General features: G+C 43.2%; 1 protein-coding gene across 1 annotated transcript in view; it reads left to right on the forward strand.

The window, feature by feature from the left end:
* Window positions 1–7,257: 7,257 nt before the first annotated feature.
* The window catches only part of RERE (arginine-glutamic acid dipeptide repeats), a 402,767-nt gene continuing 392,268 nt past the window's right edge, over window positions 7,258–17,756 (forward strand). Inside the window, exon 1 of the mRNA XM_030538001.1 lies at window positions 7,258–7,501. The gene's annotated coding sequence lies outside the window, so the exon portion shown is untranslated. The remainder of the gene's footprint in view (window positions 7,502–17,756) is intronic.

Here is a 17,756-nt window from a genome sequence, read left to right on the forward strand (position 1 = left end):
CTGAATAAGCTTTCTGGAATATATTCTGATTGCTTAAAGCAGTATTTTTATCTTCCAAGTATAAATGTATTGATGTGATAGATAATATAAACAAATATACAAAATTATACAGTCTTGCATTCTTTGCACACACACACAAACTTCCCACTGAAGTTAATGGGAGATTTGCATGCAGAAGGAATGCCGTATCGGGCTCCATATTTACAAATATGAGTGGAAGCACATTGTGTTAGGCTTCTAGACAGTAATCAAACTACTGCATTTTATTAACACATAGCCTTAGTTTACAAACTAAGGCCCCAATCTTGCAAACACAGAGATGCTTAACTTTATTCCTCCTGGGCTTAATCCTGTTCAAGGTAAATTAATTTGGCTTCCAGGAGTAGTCCACTAATATGTATGTTTGTAGGATCAAGGTCTAACTAGAGTGCTAGAATACTTGTGACCATTGTAAAGTAGAAGATTAAATTAATTTACTTATCAGGGACAATGTTATCATCATAAACATATTAGTATTCTATTATGTTTATGATAACCAAATTATAAAAGATTCAATTTACTTTTTCACACTTCATTCAGTGTAAACAATGAAGAGAGACTCACCAATCCCATTTTTTGTTTGTTTTCATTTGTTGTTTAGTTTTTATTTTCAGTTTCACTTTGTTTCTTTTGCTAGCCAACAGTGCATTGTTTGGATCACAAATGTTTGATTTAAAAGCTTCCTGACTTTATGTTTGGTTTAAATATTAGCAGGTGTAGTCAGATTTTTGTGAAGCCTTTCAAACAAAATCTAAATTTTGTAGCTGGAGCTGCCAAGTAGAGATGGTCAGTAATTTTCCAACAAAACGTTTTGTTGTCACTTTCGAAAATGACAATTTGTTGAAACAAAAACTGTTACTGGAAAAGCGTCTGTTTCTACAAATCTCCCAATTAATTTTTTTAATTAAAAGTTTAATTTTTCAGTTCAAAATTATTTGTTTCAAAATTTTATTTAATATGTACCCTTAAAAAGATTAAAATCAACATTACAATGAAATATTTTGAAATTGTCAAAACAAAATATTTTGATTGACCTGATCCATACTGTTGCAGGTTGGATCACAGAAACCCTCTTGGGAGCTGCCACCTAACGTGCCAAGACTACTTCTACTTCTGCTTTGCCTGCCAGCTCAGGACTCCAGCACCCTGTCTTGCTGAGCCAGACACACCCATCTGCTCCAGCAAAGACCCAGGGTCTGAATTACTTACCCCAAAGCTCAGGTTTACCTGAAAGCAGCTAAAGAAGTGTTCCTATCTTTAACACTCAGATGCCCAACTTCCAATGAGGTCTAAACCCAAATAAATCCATTTTACCCCGTATAAAGCTTATACAGGGTAAACTCATAAATTGTTCACCTTCTATAACACTGATAGATATGCACAGTTGTTTGCTCCCCCAGGTATTACATACTCTGAGATAACTAATAAGTAAAAAGTGATTTTTATTAAATACAGAAAGTAGGATTTAAGTGGTTCCAAGTAGTAACAGACAGAACAAAGTAAGTCACCAAGCAAAATACAGTGACATGTGCAGATCTATGTCTAATCAAACTGAATACAGATAAGATCCTCATCAGTTCCAGAATGCTCCCTTTTACAGACTAATCTCCTTTCAGCCTGGGTCCAGCAGTCACTCACATCCCTTGCAGTCACTGCCCTTTGTTCCAGTTTCTTCCAGGTATCCTGGGGGGTGGAGATGCTCTCTCTTTAGCCAGCTGCAGACCAAATGGAGGGGTCTCCCTGGTGTTTAAGTACACTTTCTCTTGTGGGTGGAGACCCCCTCCTCTGCAAAGTCCAGCTCCAAGATGGAGTTTAGGAGTCACCTAGGGAAGTCACATATCCATGCATGACTCACAGTTTTTACAGGTAGCATCCACTGTTTACCTATACCTATCTCATAGAATTGGAAGGAACCCTGAAAGGTCATCGAGTCCAGCCCTCTGCCTTCACTAGCAGGACCAAGTACTGATTTTGACCCGGATCCCTAAGTGGTCCCCTCATGGATTGAACTTACAACCCTGTGTTTAGCAGGCTAATGCTCATACATGCTACCTTGAACATCCTCAAGTAGACTGACTATGTGAATTGGAGCATTCCAAGATCCATTGTCCTTTTAATTTTTTCTTGATTAGGTACTTAAATTTAAACATTCCTTTCTCCAGGAACTGACCAAATGCTCTATTAAGGTTATTTAGAAACCAAGCCAGTACACAGCCAACATTCATAACATGGAATACAAAAATGATACATGCATACGAATAGGGTGAATACATTCAGTAGGTCATAACCTTTATGGAGATATGTTACAAGGCATATGCAGCATAAAACACATTCTAAGCATATTTCCATAAAGCCTTATAGGAGGTACCATCACACATACTTTCCCCTCAGACACCCAGATTATCGATTTTGGGGAAGTTTATGACACTTCAACTTTTCATCCCAATTTTGGATAAGAAAATTTTTTTAAACCTCAAACTCTTGCAGGATGAGAAAACCATTTCTTGCCCACCTTTACTACCAAGTGTCCACTTAATGTAAGGTACTCATCTGTGTATAAGAGGGAATTCTTTGTATTGGACTTCACTGTAAACTTTCTGGGGAAAACCCATGCTTATTTCTATGGCCCCGATACTGCAGTCTGATCCACATGGTCAGACTGCTGTGGAGCTGTGCTGAATTCAGATATTAGTTATTCCTGCCAACTTTTGTTCAGCTTTAGAGATTTGTGCACAGAAGGATATAGGATAGTGGTAGGGCTATTCTGGGCTATGCCCACTCTGGCTGCTAAAATCGCTCTCCAAGGAGTCTTAGATTCACAACTCCTGATCATCATCAAAAACCACATGTATAATAGATGGGCCTAAACAACTTTTGACCTTAAATTAGTGGAAAAAATTAAAGTTTAATAAGGTGGCAAGCCCTTTCTGATGACTCACCCTGCCAGGAGTGGTCTAGAGTTCTGCATAAAGCTGCTCACACAAACTGTTGCATGTGTGAATAGTTACCACCCAGGATAAAAAGGAGGTGGGGGGTGAACTTCTACAGATGTTGATGAGGACAGGCTAGGTCTTGTAGTGAGAATGGAGGGGAGCTAAGCTCAGGTTACTGTTTTGTTGTTGTAGGGAACCACTAGCGTCGCTGTAAGTTGAGAATGGGCATTGCTATCTGTTCAAAGATTGATTTCTTTGTTATGTGCTCTAAAATCTGCAGTTACTCAACTTATCTGAAATTTGTTGTGCCTCACAGGGGTGCTGGGTAGCGTTAGTGACCAATATTTGGGGTAATCTGAGCAAGAAGTTCCTTAAGTAGAGTTCCTACAACATTTTACAAAATCTAAAATTCTTGTTTGGTTGGTTTGGTTCCTCACCCCACATCTGGGAAGCTGTGTGGATAGGTAGAGAGACAGGTGATCATACAGCGGCAGTGAAGGGACTAACATGCAGCCAATACATTCGGCAGCTGGGGTAATCATTGCCAAAGACCCAGAGGCAATGGAGGAGGATAACTGGGCTCTTGTATCGGAAATACTGATAAATTATATTTTTAAAAACAAGGAAATTAAATGCCCCCAAACCTTAATTAATGCATAATTAAGGGTGCCTTGTGGTACCTCTCATCTTTCCAGAGCACCGAGTTCAGCTAAACTCAAACTGCTGAAAACTAGTAAATAAAGAGGGAAGAAGGTATTGCAAAATTAAACCTCTAGAAACTAGTAAATGCAGAGTTAAAGTTTGCATCCTTAACTCTGCTCTCTTTGAGTGATGTCTCTATATGTCCTTAGCATGCACACAGCTCACTGACCTTACAAATAATGCAGAACATCCAAGGAATAGGGCACATAAATACCATAGGACGCAGTCCAATACCTTCTCTTTGTTAGGGCATAATTTGTGTACTGAACAGGTGCTCCTCACAGTCAAACACTAAGCCTGCTCCACAGAAGTAACCCCCACCACATTAAATTTTACAATCCCTTCACCCTTAACTACAAGATTTCATCTAACGCTAACCATGAATGGAGAGTCAGGGATCTGTGAATTATTTTGTTATATCATATGCACCTCAGTTTTCCTGCTTGATATTATCTTGCCTGTCTGCAAGGAGTTAAATCTGAGGAAGCTGTTGCAGGAAATAAATAGAAAATGAAACTGGCAGAAATAACATTCCATTCAAAGAAGATCAAGGGTCAAAGAAGAAACAATGGAAAACCTATTACTTGGGGAATGCCCCTGCTTGGCTCCAACCAGGCTGCTAAGGTATACTCTTCCCACACCTGAGGATCAAGGGGAATATTAAAACTTTAACGATGCTGGCTTAGGGACGAAGGGGATTGAGTGAGTTGCCAATAGTTGCTACAGATGTGTCTCAGACAGAAACAGATGTGTCTCAGACAGAAACAGACACAAATTGCAATTCAGGTGCGCCAGAGATGGAGGTAACTGGGCTGAATGAAATTTACTAAAGCTTGCCAGAAAAAATTAAGTTTTAGGTAAAGGGAAATATGTATCTAGGTCTTTATTTTTTTCCCTTTGCTTTATGTGCTGTGTACCTTTGGGTGAATAAATAACATTTTGTTTTGAAGAAGCTATTTCTGAGTCACTTTAATCAGCTGCTTTCACAGGTTCCTGGAGGAGAAGGGCTTAAGATGCCTATCAGTTGGGTGTGTTGGGTTAACATGGTTTGTAAAAGGGTTTGTCTGCAGCACAGAGATCCAGTCTGAGTGGTAAGAGTGTGAGGTTTCACTTAAAAAGGAGCAAAGGTAGTGAAATTTCTCCCCAGAGAGGAGCACTGTAGAAGGGCTAAAAGGCATCTAAAGCACAGCTAGCTCTATAATACTGGTAGCCCGGTGTTGCTATTGCCTCAAACCACAGAACTCAGTGCTGAAATGAGGCATATTGGATCTCTCAAGGTCTACATGCACCTTGCCTTTGCTCACATATTGGGGAGCATGTGGAGGGGAAGGCTGGACTCTGCAGATCTCATATCTCAATCACCGCTCTGCCAAGTTTCTCCAACCAATCCTTCCACCTAACACAGTGAACACAGGTGGCACAGTATGCAGATAATTCCCAGTAGTGATTGCCAGCTCCAGTGGAACAGGGTTAAGGTTGTGCAGGTATGTACCTCAACTCTGTATTTCCTATTTTTCAGAAGTTTGTCTGCGTTACTGACTCTGTATTTCCTGGTTTCAGCTGTCTGAGTTTAGCTGAACTCAGTGTTCACAAAGTGGTGCCATTCTCACTAAAACTATAAGAAACAAGGTTAGTTATCAGAAGCACCTGCCTCATATCACCTTTCCATCCCTCATTTATAAGTGCATATACCTGCCAGCACTGAAAGGCTATATGTGGGCACACTTTTAAAACTCCTTGGAAAGCATTCTAGAGAGAGAAAATGGAAAAACAGCAAACCTAATGGCATGTAGAGCATGAATTAACCCCCTCCGTCCCTAAGATTAAACAGACCTCAGATACACACTGTCAAATGCATCAGTGTAAGAGTGAACACTAAAACATGACATGTCTTTTCATCACCCCTTACAACGGAATGAGATATGACACCTTTGGTTTTTCAGAGCCCACACATACTAGTTTCCTGTGTTAGAGAACTTGAAAAACAGGTATAATGAAAACACTGTTACTTGAGGCAGTAGGGACAGGGTATAATCACAGTTTCCTCAAAAATGTGTTTTAGATATGGTTTAACAAAGTCATGCCTCACTACACCTGGCATATTAAAGCATTTTTAATATGATTGTTTTAAAAAAACTATTGTCTATCTTAAGCATTTCTGAAATGCCCATCAGCTAGAGTAGGAGTACTAATTGGTATGTTAGACTGGTCCAAGAAAATATCAGGTCAGATTCTGTTCTCTGTCTCTTCCAGATTCTAGAAAGCTTTGCTTGTTTTATCATTGTAAAGAATTTATTTGGGTCAATGGTATGTTTATATTTATACTTCACACTTACTTCCTGATACAAGGGAAACTATAATGTGTGTTCCTGGCATCCACTACTGTTACTGCATAACAACCAAAGCATTACTTTAAAGGGCATCTCTTGCTTTGTGCCACAAGTTGGAGGAACTGTATCTAACGATAGGTTTTCAAAGAGGACTCATGCAAATGGTCAGACAATGCAACACCAACACAGAGTTCTGTAAGAGAGTGGAGTGCAGTGTCCCCTTTAAACAAGCTGCTCCCTGTATTTCTCCTGCAGTCACCCATTTTTTTTTCCTGGGGAATATAGGTGGTCTGTCCATGTCATGGGGGTGGCACTGCCATTTGATGCATTCAGAATTATAGCAAGAACTTAGACAAGTCCAGATTGTGTACATGCCTGTATGGGGGGTGTCCCCAGACATGGGTGGTGCATTGCAAGGGGTCCCCAGGCCAGACACAGCAGTGTGTGTGTATATGTATTAGGCTGCTCTCTAGATAAGGGGTATGTGTGTGAGTGGGGGACCCTCTGCCTAGAGGGGAGTCCACAAGCACGGGGGGCCTCCTCCAGACCAGGAGTGGATGTGTGAGAGAGAAAGTTGTGGGGGTCCCTCCATGTCAGGGGTGTGTGTGTGAGGTGAGGGGGGTGTTTTTGGCGGGACGCTCGGGGATTAGGTGTGCACATATGCTGGGGGCCAGCCCTCGAGGCAAGACCCAGGGCTGGTGTCTGTGGATACGCACTGGGGGTCCCCGCAGGTCAGGGGTGTGTGTGCGCCCATGGAGGGGGTCCTCCCAGCCGGGCACAGGAGAGTGAGGGTACGGGGGGTAGCCCCACTCCTCCCTTCAGCGCTGATGGGGGGGGTCCCTCCCCGTGCGAATCTCTTCTCCGGGGGCCGGAGCAGAGGGAAGGGAACAACCCTCCGAGGCTGGCTCAGCAGCATCCCCCAGGCTCGGCTCCGACGCGAGCCTCCGCTCCAAGCCGAACCTCCCCAGCGCCCGCTCCTCCTAGGCTCGGCGCCTCCCCCTCCCCTTGGTTTAAATCACTTCCATCCATTCCCCTGATTGGTCCCAGCCTCCTGCCGGGTCATGGGGTCCCGGTCCTGATCCAATCAGGAGGCCGGATACTGGCGTGTGGGTCCGGCCTGGCTGGGTGCCGATTCGGTGTGTGAGCAGGAAGGAGGAGGCAGAGCCCGGCTGACCCCCAGACGCTCGCGGAGCCTCCCCCGCGCGCCCGCCCCGCCGCCCGGGTCCCCGAGTCGCCGCCGCCGCCGCCTCTAGCCGCTGCACGTTGTCTGCCCAGTCCTCCGCGGCCATGCCCTTGGGCCCCTGCTGCTGAAGGACCCGAGCCCTCCTGAGCCCCCCAGCACCCGCTCCTCCGCCCCCCGCCGCGTGCTGTCTCCCCCGCCGTGCCCGGGCTGAGCCCCCCTCCCCTGCTCCTCTCCCTCCTCATCTCCCCACTTCTTTCCAGAGCCTGCCTGGCGCCCCAGAAGCACCCACTGATGGTGTAGAGCGTCAGGGGAAGGTAAGTCTCTAACTTACCTGCTGCTGCTCCCCCCCCTCTTGTTGGGTTTTGTGGGGCAGAGAATGAGGTGTGTGTGTGTGTCTGTGTGTGTGTGTGTGTGTCTGAGGGGGGTGATGGAGAAAGAGGCTTCTTTTGAATAGATTGGGCGAGGTTTTTTTTTTTATTGCTGTGTAGGGGGGAGCCGGGGTTTTTTATGTATCTGCCTGTAATTAAGGGGTCAGGTAAAGTCTCCAGCTTGTCTGTTGCTTCTTTCTCCACTCGAGTGTTTGGGTGAACTTGTGAGGTTTGATGATTATTGCGTGAAGCAGGATTGGGGGCTTGGTGTAGGAGGCCACTGTGAACCGCTTGCATGAGTAGGAGGAGAATCAGGGGAGTCTGTGTGGCTGCAATTTAAGGGAAGTTAAAGTGTCCAACTTGCCTGTTTCCTTTCTCCCTCCTCCTGCTCTATCAGTCCCTGGCTGGATTGTTATTTTTGTTGCCAGTTGCTGGGGCTGTATGAGCCAGAGAAGGGAAAAGGATGCTTCAACCTGTGAACATCTTGAAAACATGTCAGAGGTTTGGCTCGGTGTGTGGGGAGAGAGGACTCTAATCTGAACGTATCATAGAAAGGTAAAGTGTCTGACTAGATTACTTCCTCCTCACAGCTCTTGTTTTAGGAGAACTTGTCTGAATTATATTTGTTGCCACTAAATATCTTGGCTTCATCAGTCTGAGAGGGTTGTTGGAGGATGGAACCTTCCAGGTGTGGGCAAGTTGGAAGTGTTTAAAAAACAAACCCATTTTTATAAATGTAAGAGTCTCTTTACTTTTCATGTGTCCTTGGGGGACTATAACACATTGCAAAATCAAAATTTTGATGCAGATGCAAATGGGTTTAGTTGTGACATTTTTAGTTGTGTGGGAAGTATTTTTTTTTCTGCTTTTTGCACTTTAGAAGGAGAGAGACACAAACCTAAACAGAAAAGCAGTGGGAGGTAGACAACATTACAGGTTTCATTTCTGAAACTGGCTGTTCAAGAAGTTGCTGGGAAGAAAACAATGTGATTCATTGTTGAAGTGTCTCTTTCCTAAGATTTATTTTTGTACACTGTTTGCAGTTATTTTTGATTAACTGACTTCTTACACTGACTCTTTTCTTGGAAACCATAAAGTTCTTGGAAATTAGAGGCTCACAAGATTTTATGTACTCATTGGACCAGCTTCTGAGTTCAGATTTGCCACAGTGAAATTATTTTGGGTTTACATTAGTGTAACTGAGATCAGAGTCTGGTCCTTTGATGTTAGTGTTACATTTGGGTAGGGGCACTTTGTTTTGAAAGAAACCTGAAATGGCAGGATTCAAATAATATATTTCCTTTAAAAAATGAAAAAAAGATCTGATTACTCAGAGGGAAAATGTGGTAGGTTATAAAATACAGACATGCTACATGTTCAGTTTAATGTGTAATATTCTGGATCTTTCTCAGTTTTAATACTGCAAGAAACATGTTTATGGTTTGTGTACACAGCTTCCTTTCAGAGTCAGGCAACCCCAGGTGGTGGAGAAGAGGAGAAGGGAAAATGAATTTGTGTATTTAAAAAAATAAATAAAAAAAAACATCAGTGGGTAAATATTACATCTCTTGGCTTTGCTCTCTGTGTTTGCCTTGTAAATTACAAACGGGTTGATTTTAATGGCCAGGGTTGGGTGGATAGTAGCTTTGCAGATCTGTTGTTGTTGGTTAGTGAGGACTGGAGGGAAGAGAGGGAGGTAGAGAGAGACACAATGCCCAGGCTTGGAGCTCATTGTTCTTTCTCATACACTCTCCCATATTTAGGACTATACTTGCACACAAACACAGCCTCTTGTTTCCTTCTTTTCTTTTGAGCAATGAAGGATCAGGACAGCATTTTCTACCCCTGTCTCTCCGTCCCCCCACCTCCTGGATGGCCTTTCTGTAACCTTGTAAATGCGAAAGAGTAAATCGGAAACTAAAGGACATAAAAACGTTCAGCCTCTTCTTCCCTCCTCCCCTTCTCAGAGCTGGTTTCTGCTGCTGTTTCTTTTTTGTTTGTTCGTGACTGTGTAAAGATCGGATAGTGCTCTTTACATTCGCAGCCCATGGGCTACTTCCTTTCAACCTCTTCTTTCTCCCTTCCCTCTTAGAAAATTTTTCCAGGGCAGGATGTGTTCCCCCCCCCCCCCCCCCCCGATTTGTGTATTTGTGATTGATTTTTTTTTTGTGGGAGTGGTGAGAGTAGAAGAGATTGCTGTTGAAGGAGAATATTTTGTTGTTAAAGACCATGCTTAAGGCTAACAGAGTGAGGTGGCTAGGAGCGAGTGAGGATGCTATGATGATATTTAAAAGTGATCCAAGGGCAGACAAATGTTTTGCGTTGTATTTCCTCTCTCTCTGTTCTAAACTGGATTTGTGTAGCTTGTTGAATGCCTTTTATTTTACAATGGCATTGTAAATGGATTACAGTTACAGGTGTGGTCTGAGGCTGCCAAAGTAGGGCAGAGTTTGCCACTTAGCAACTTTGGATTGAGGGTGGTAAATCCTCAAATGACTCACCAGTGCTTTCGAATGTCTGATAGCTTTGTGGTGTGCAGAAGTCAGAAGGGAAGGAGTGATCACAGTATATTGGATCCTGTAAGAAGACATTTGAGGATATGCAGGCACTCCTGTCATACCTTTATGGAGTACTAAGGTAAATAGTGTCATGGTTAGAGCAGGGAACTGGAGTTAAGACTCCCACATAATGTTTCTGACTTTGGCACTGACCTGCTGTGTGTAAGCTTGGCCAAATCACATCCCCCTCAGTGCCTGTTTCCTCAGCTTTGTAAAATATGGTGGCTGCATCTGGACTGAGGATTTTCAGGAACATTTCCCATGTTGTTTTATCACAAGTGCAGCCCCAGTGGCAGTAACAACAGGAGGAACATTAGTGTAGACCAGCCACAGGGACATTTACTGTTGCCTCATCTAACTCAGCTCAAAGCATGTCTGCATGACATAATAGAAAAACTGCCAATGGCTTTCTAATGCTTCAGCACTTTCTGTATGGAGCTTTGCTGGTGTTAGAGTAATAGAGGGAGACTTCTCTGACATTCTTAGTGCAGACAAGGCCTTTGAGATCCCTGACTGAAAGATACCAGTGTGAAGCATTACTATTCTGTAAGCTGAAATGGTGACTGCAGCTAGGAGAGGCAAACCTGCCTTAGGCGCCAATCCTATAATTGGATTTATTCATCTAGACCCCTTTGCACCCAAGCGGAGTTGCACCGACTTCACTGGGGTTCTGCACAGGTGCAGAAATGTGTCCCCACAGATCTGATTGGAGGATGGGGGCTCTTTGGCCCTTTTCTGGAGCAGTGGGGGGAGAAAAGGTTTTCTAAATATTGCATTACAAGGTAAAACATGATTAATAATTTTTCCTGATTTCAGTTCTGCTTGATAACTAAATACTATGTTCCTTGCTACGTTAGCATTAGCTGCGGTATTAATAGTTGTTTTAAGCATCAGTGTTTGTGAACTTAGCATCCTGGGCCCAAAATGCATTTGTCCAACCTTGCAATAAAGGGGCGTGGGCAGACTGAGAGGTAACTTGAATGATTTAATAAATTCTTGCCTTGAGCAAGTAGAATTTTTTAAGATTGTCTTATTGGCTACGTAATGGCACAGCAGAACCTGTGTTAACCTATTAACAGCTCTGTTGATAAGATAAGTTTGCCTAGGGGTGGCTTTGAATTCATGGACTTCATCTTTAAAGGACATTGAGCTTCAGTAACACGCATTTACATTTTCTCTGTGATGTTGACATGTAAATACAGTACTAAAAAAAAAAAATGCAGCCATCGGATATTCAACAGAGAAAAAGTACTTGGTGGGTAGGCTTAGATCCTGCAATGATAGCTGTCTGGGAAGACCCCTGCACCTACACAAATCTCCACTGGAGGTGCGGGGTCTTAATCATTATAAGATCCCCTTATTTCAAATCAACCAAACTCTTGATTTGGTTTCTGTGTATTCACTTCTCTCTTGTATTACAGTGTGAAACTTGTTCATTATTATCTTGTCACAAGAATTTTAAAATGAAACTCAGTTCTCCTTTGCTTCTAAAATTATAGTAGATTATTAAAACCAAATATTTTTTTAAATAAGTATATGTAAAATGAGTAAAATGTTTAGCCTTCAGCATAATTAACCAGAGCATCTTATCAAGGATTATGGCAGATTGTCCATTACTGAAAATTTTAAATCTAGTTTGGGTGCCTCTCTGAAGGATATGCTCTAGCTCAAACATAACTGTTGGACTGGAAGCAATAATTGATTCAAGGAAGTCCCATGGTCTCTCTTATGCAGGAGATTAGATTGGAAAGCCTTAAAACCTATTGGTTTTCATCTGTTATGCTGTTCATTTGGTGCATTTTTCTTAGTTTGGACAATAGACTAATTAACATCTTAAACATTTCTGAATTTTGCTTTCTGGTTCAGCTGTATAAGCATGGAGCAGTTGTCTGGGTTGCAGATTTGTTTAAATCCAAACAAATGATATCCTTTAAAATATTTAAAGGACAACAAATGAGTGCTTCTATTGATACTTGATTTTGGACATAGTCTTAAATCTAAACTTTGAGTTTAAACTGCTTGACAAGTATCCCTTTTAAAATAACAAACTAAAGTAGGCTTTCTTTAACGAGGGGAAAGACAGTGGAAATAATGCTACCTACCAACATCATAGGATTCTTAAGTATTGGAAGCAAAAAACAGAACAAAATCCTGTTGATCAAATCAAATACTACTTGTTTGATATTTGTTTTGTTTGTTTACTTCAGTTCAGCTTGAAATGAGGTTTACAGTCCAATAACCATGTCTGTCCAATGGAATAATTGGAAACTAGCTGCCAGGATGGCATCACTAGTAACAGTTGAGGAATAGTTTTGCATAGGAGGTTTTGGGGAGATGAATATGAGGATGTTGCTAATATGTTGATAAGAAATAAAATAAGGCACTTTTTGGAGGGGAAGGTGCATGGAGCAGGAACCACAATGAAGAATTGTTCATCTTACATTGGTTTGCCAGCAGCATTTTAAGCAAGCTTTTATAATGCTGGTAGTTGTGCCCAACTTTTCCCTTCAAAGAGGCTGATGTATAAGCAAGGGAGAAAACAACCCGAGTACTGTGATGATTCCTTTTGCATTAGAAACCTCCTCAAGGAAGGGATTTTAGACAGCTGAGTAAAAAACAAGCTGAAATATTAGTTGACAGATTCCATTTCAACTGAATATCTAAATATAATTATTTAGTAGTAGTTTGACCAAGAGAAGAGTAAAGCTATAGCCTTAGATTAGATGGTGACTTGCATCAGTTTTTCCTCTATTTAAAATGGGGATGACAATGTCCTCCTTTATGAAACTCTTCGAAATGTGTCAAATAAGAATTGGTGGTGGCTTTGTCAATCTTTGAGAATGCTGACATTACACTTCTCTTGAGTGTGAAACTCTTAAAATCTAGTATAACGCAAGTGCTGCCTGCATTTGGTAAGCCCGTGTATCAAGATTACTTTAAAATCACTTTTGGTTGTGAGTAGTCTAAAAATAATTAGTAGAAGTTTAATGGGAGCAGCAGGTATCCTACTAAATGATCAGTTTTCTATGCCTGTTTACTTAAAACTTGAGGTAACCCGGGAAAAAAATCTCAGGTGTTATAGTGAAAAAGCACTGAAGTAACCTGGGTATGAACCTCACTTTATATTTAATTATTTTTTTTGTAACAGTATACAGCATACAGAATGTCCAGGGGTTCTGTTCTCCTATTTATCACAATGGTATTGAGACTAGAATGTCACAAATCAAAATTTGACCTCTTACAGAGTATACAACTCCTGCTGAATATTCAAAGTGCATAATTCCTCAGGCTGTATTAAATGGACACTGTCAACTTGAAATCCAGTCAGTTTAAAAACAGTGCAGTTGAAAGGAATTTCAGGTATTACACTTGACCCTGAGTTTGCTACCAATTGTTTTTTACAGTCATAATTTTCTATATTTTTTATAAACATGTTTTTTCTTTCTACTGTTGGGTGTTGTGTTTACGCAGTGAACATAAGAAACTGCTTAACTAAGGCCTGGTTTACACTACACGCTTAGGTGGACATAAACTGCGTTAAATCGATCTAATAATGTATGTGTCCATGCTACTGAGTCCCTTCCACCGACTTAAGTGGCCTGTAAAGTTTACTTCTATACTCCACCTCCGCGAGAGGCATAGCACTTGATTCGACATCCACTGGTCGATGTGGGGAGAGCGTAGACACTGTGTTGTGTATTTCAAATGAATTGGCCTCTAGGAGGTGTCCCACAGTGCTCCACTGTGACTGCTCTGGAGAGCATTTTCAACTCCACTGCATGTTAGCCAGGTACATAGGAAACAGCCACTCCCTTGTTAAAGCCCTGGGAACTTATCAGTTTTCATTTCCTGTTTGATCAGCATGGAGAGCTCACCAGCACAGCTGATCATGGAGACTCAAGGCCGCAAACATACTCCATACTTTTATTGCTGTGTGGGGAGAAGAGTCTGTGCAGGCAGAGCTCCGATCCAGCAGAAGAAATGCTTACATCTATGCCAAGATTGCATGGGACATGAGGGATAAGGGGTATACTAGGGGCAGGCAGCAGTCCTATGTGAAAATAAAGGAGCTTTGGCAAGCATACCAGAAGACAAGGGAGGTGAACAGTCGTTCTGGTTCTACCTGACAGACATGCCGCTTTTATGAGATGCTGCATACGATTCTCAGCGGTGATCCCATCACTACCCCAAAAGGCTCCATGGATACCTCCCAGGAGCCCCAGGCGACCTCGAGCAACAACAAGGAGGACATTGTTGATGAGGGGAGAATGTGAGGCAGGCAAATGGAAGATCCATTCTCCCTGGCAGCCAAGAATTATTTTTAACCCTGGAGCACATCCCTCCAGTTGGTGGTGGAGCGTGACACCAGGGAAGGCACCTCTAGTGAGTACATATTTCCAATCAAACTGTCGGGGTTACATGCTATTATTTTTTAGGTTTAATCTGAACCAAAAAGTAGGTATTGGTGGCCACTCCAGCCATGCAGAGGGTGCTCTCTGAAAAAGACTTATTATGTGCATAGGGATGGCCCGGGAATCCTCCATGGAAATCTCTAGGAAGCTTTCATGGAGGTACTCTGCAATCCTTTGCAGAAGGTTTCTGGGAAGGGCTGCCTTATTTCCTCCACCACGGTAGGACACTTTCCTGTGCCACTCCAGTATTAACTCTGTTGGCATCATTGCAGCACACAGCATTGCAGCATAAGGACCAGGTCTGTACCCAGACACTTGCAGCATCTCCCTTGCCACCTCTGTTACCCTCAGGAGAGTAATATCACATAAGGCCACCTAGGAGAAACAAGGGGAAGTTTTGAATACTAGTTCTTAAATCGCAAACAATTGAACAAATAATCTGTCCCCTGTTTGGTGAAATCTGGATCACGCAATCGCGCTTTCCTAAACATGCTGTGGTTGTAGCTGGAAGGAATCACCATGTATTGCAAGAAGCACTGGGAAAAAAAGCAGAGTATGTGGCTGCTTCCTGTTCATCTCCCTTCCCCCCAGCTCGGTGCTGTTTTTGTGTGTGTGTGTGGGGAACTTTTAGGGGGGGGGCTTTACACTGGTTCCTGTCCTCCAGCACCATCCAGGTTGCTAGGCGAAAGGGGGCTTTTCTCAAGTTCCTTGTGATCCTAAGAATGTCTTCACAAAAGCAGCAGCAAAAGGCCTCTCTCCCATGCCTTGTGGCCGTACTCACCATGGCTGGAGCAGCAAACTGACTCTTGTAATAGCCAGCGGTTGTGATTATGTTGTGGCTTGCAGTGAAGAGTATTAAGAGATTTTTTTAGATTAAAAAATAAAAAAATTAACTTTGCAGCAGAAACCATGTGTGCACTGTCAATGCTGCCCTTGTGCTTTGCCTTCCATGCAGCTGAAACCTTGTCCATCGGCGCATCCTCGACACTGGGACAGAGACTTTCCCAGATTAGAAGGCGAAAAAAGAAGATTCGGGAGGACATGTTCAATGAGTTAATGCACATCTCTGAGAGTGACAAGATGGCGCTTAGAGCATGGAGGATTACACTGTCTGAGAACTTGGACGTGGACAGGGAGGACAGGAGAGCATGCAGGGAACAAGAGCATGCCATGCAGAAGAGATGCTGCGGATTATGAAGGAGCAGTCAGACATGTTGAGGCGTCTGGTTGAGATTCAAGAAAGGGATCTGGATGCCAGAGTCCCTCTGCAGCCTATGCTGAACCTGCTGCCATCATCGCTCAGTTCTACATCCTCCTCCCGCAAATGTTGTATGAGACTGGGAGTGGAAGGGGGAGACTCAGGTATCCCGTGCACTGAACACCAGGGGAGGGTACAAGGACCAGAAGACACCCATTCCCACACCTTTGATTGTTATTGGAGTGCATCTGTAAACAAGATTTCTTTGTTTCTGCCCCCACAATGTTACCAGCCCTTTTGCCCCAGGTTATCTTGCTTTTCTTCGCTGTCTCTGAGTTTGTAGCATAATAAAACTTAACGGATTGAGGAGAAAAGGTTCTTTATTTAATTCAACACATGGTGGCTGGTGGGGGGGTGGAGTTTACAGGGGAGAAAACGCAATGGAGGGGACAGTTTGGTAAGGAACAACACAGATAAGTGTCATATTACTCTAGCTCATTGCTGAAACTGGTTTTCAAAGCCTCACGGAGATGCAGAGCCCCTGGATGTGCTCTTCTTATTGCCCTGGTGTCTGGCTGCTCAAAATTGGCTGCCAGGCGATCTGCCTTAACCCCACATCCTGCCGGAAACTTTTCTCCCTGTTTCACAGATATTATGGAGCGCACAGCAGGCAGAAATAAAAATGGAAATATTGCTTTCGCTGGAAACTGAATGACAAAATCATTGAAGTGTGAAAAAAAACAGCACCCCCCACCCCCGTGAATGACACAAATGTTGCTGACAAAAAGCACCAGTCTAAACAGAGCTTTCTTGGCAGGAGAGCTCTCCTGCGGACAAAGCTACCGCTGCTCGTTGAGAGTGAAAGGTTTTTGTCGGGAGAGCTCTCTCCTGCCAACAAACAGTGACTACATTGCGCACCTTTTAGCGGCACGATAAAAGGTGCATAGTGTAAATATAGCCTACGGTCTAACCTAGTAAGCAAACAACGCTAGCAACCTTTTAAACATACAAAGACACATTCCACCACCATTTTGCACTTGCTTAGCCTGTAGTTGAACCAGTCCTTACTGCTGTCCAGGCTGCCTGCGTACGGCTTCATGAGCCATGGAAGCAAAGGGTAGGCTGGGTCTCCCAGGATCACGACTGGCATGTCAAGATCAGCAATGGTTATTTTGCAGTCTGGAAAGAAAATCCCTGCTTGCAGCTTTCTGAACAGACTTGTGTTCCTAAAGATGTGTGTGCAGCATGAACCTTTCCTGACCATCCTATGGTGAAATGGCCTCTGTGATCCCACCGGTGCTTGCAACACCATTGAGAAGTACGTCTTTCAGTTTATGTACTCTTTGGCAAGGTCATCTGGTGCCAAGATAGGGATATGTGTTCCATCTATGACCCCACCGCAGTTAGGGAACCCTATCGCAGCAAAACCATCTACTATAGCCTGCATGTTCCCCAGCGTCGCTACCCTTCTTAGCAGAAGTCTATTGGTGGCCCTGCAAACTTGGATCACAACAAATCCCATGGTAGATTTACCCACTGCAAATTGATGCTCCACTGACCAGTAGCAGTCTGGCATTGCAAGCTTCCACAGAGCTATCACCACTCGCTTCTCCACTGCCAGAGCAGCTCTCATTTTAGTATTGCTCTGCTATATGTCTTCCAGCAGAGCTGCTTGTGTGGCATCACGCTTTTCCGTGTGGTGGCTCCTGTATCATCTGTGTAAATATTGCAGGATAAGGTGTGAGGTGTTTGTAATGCTCACAACAACAGTGTACAGCTGAGCAGGGTCCCTGCTTGTCATGCTATGGTATCCGCACGGGCAACCCAGGCTTGCGAAAAAAGCGTGGTTTATTTTCCGTTGATTTCAGGGAGGGAGGGAAGGAGGTAACTACATCATGGGAGGCTAATGCCATGTTCCCAATATTTAGGTCCCATAAGGCATTGCAAGCCCAACCCAAAATTCCACTAGTAGGTTATGTGCACTGTGGAATACCTACCCACAGTGCAGTACTCCGTGTGTTGAGTGCTAGTGA

This window comes from Gopherus evgoodei, chromosome 18, assembly GCF_007399415.2.
Source record: "Gopherus evgoodei ecotype Sinaloan lineage chromosome 18, rGopEvg1_v1.p, whole genome shotgun sequence".
Lineage (NCBI taxonomy): Eukaryota > Metazoa > Chordata > Testudines > Testudinidae > Gopherus > Gopherus evgoodei.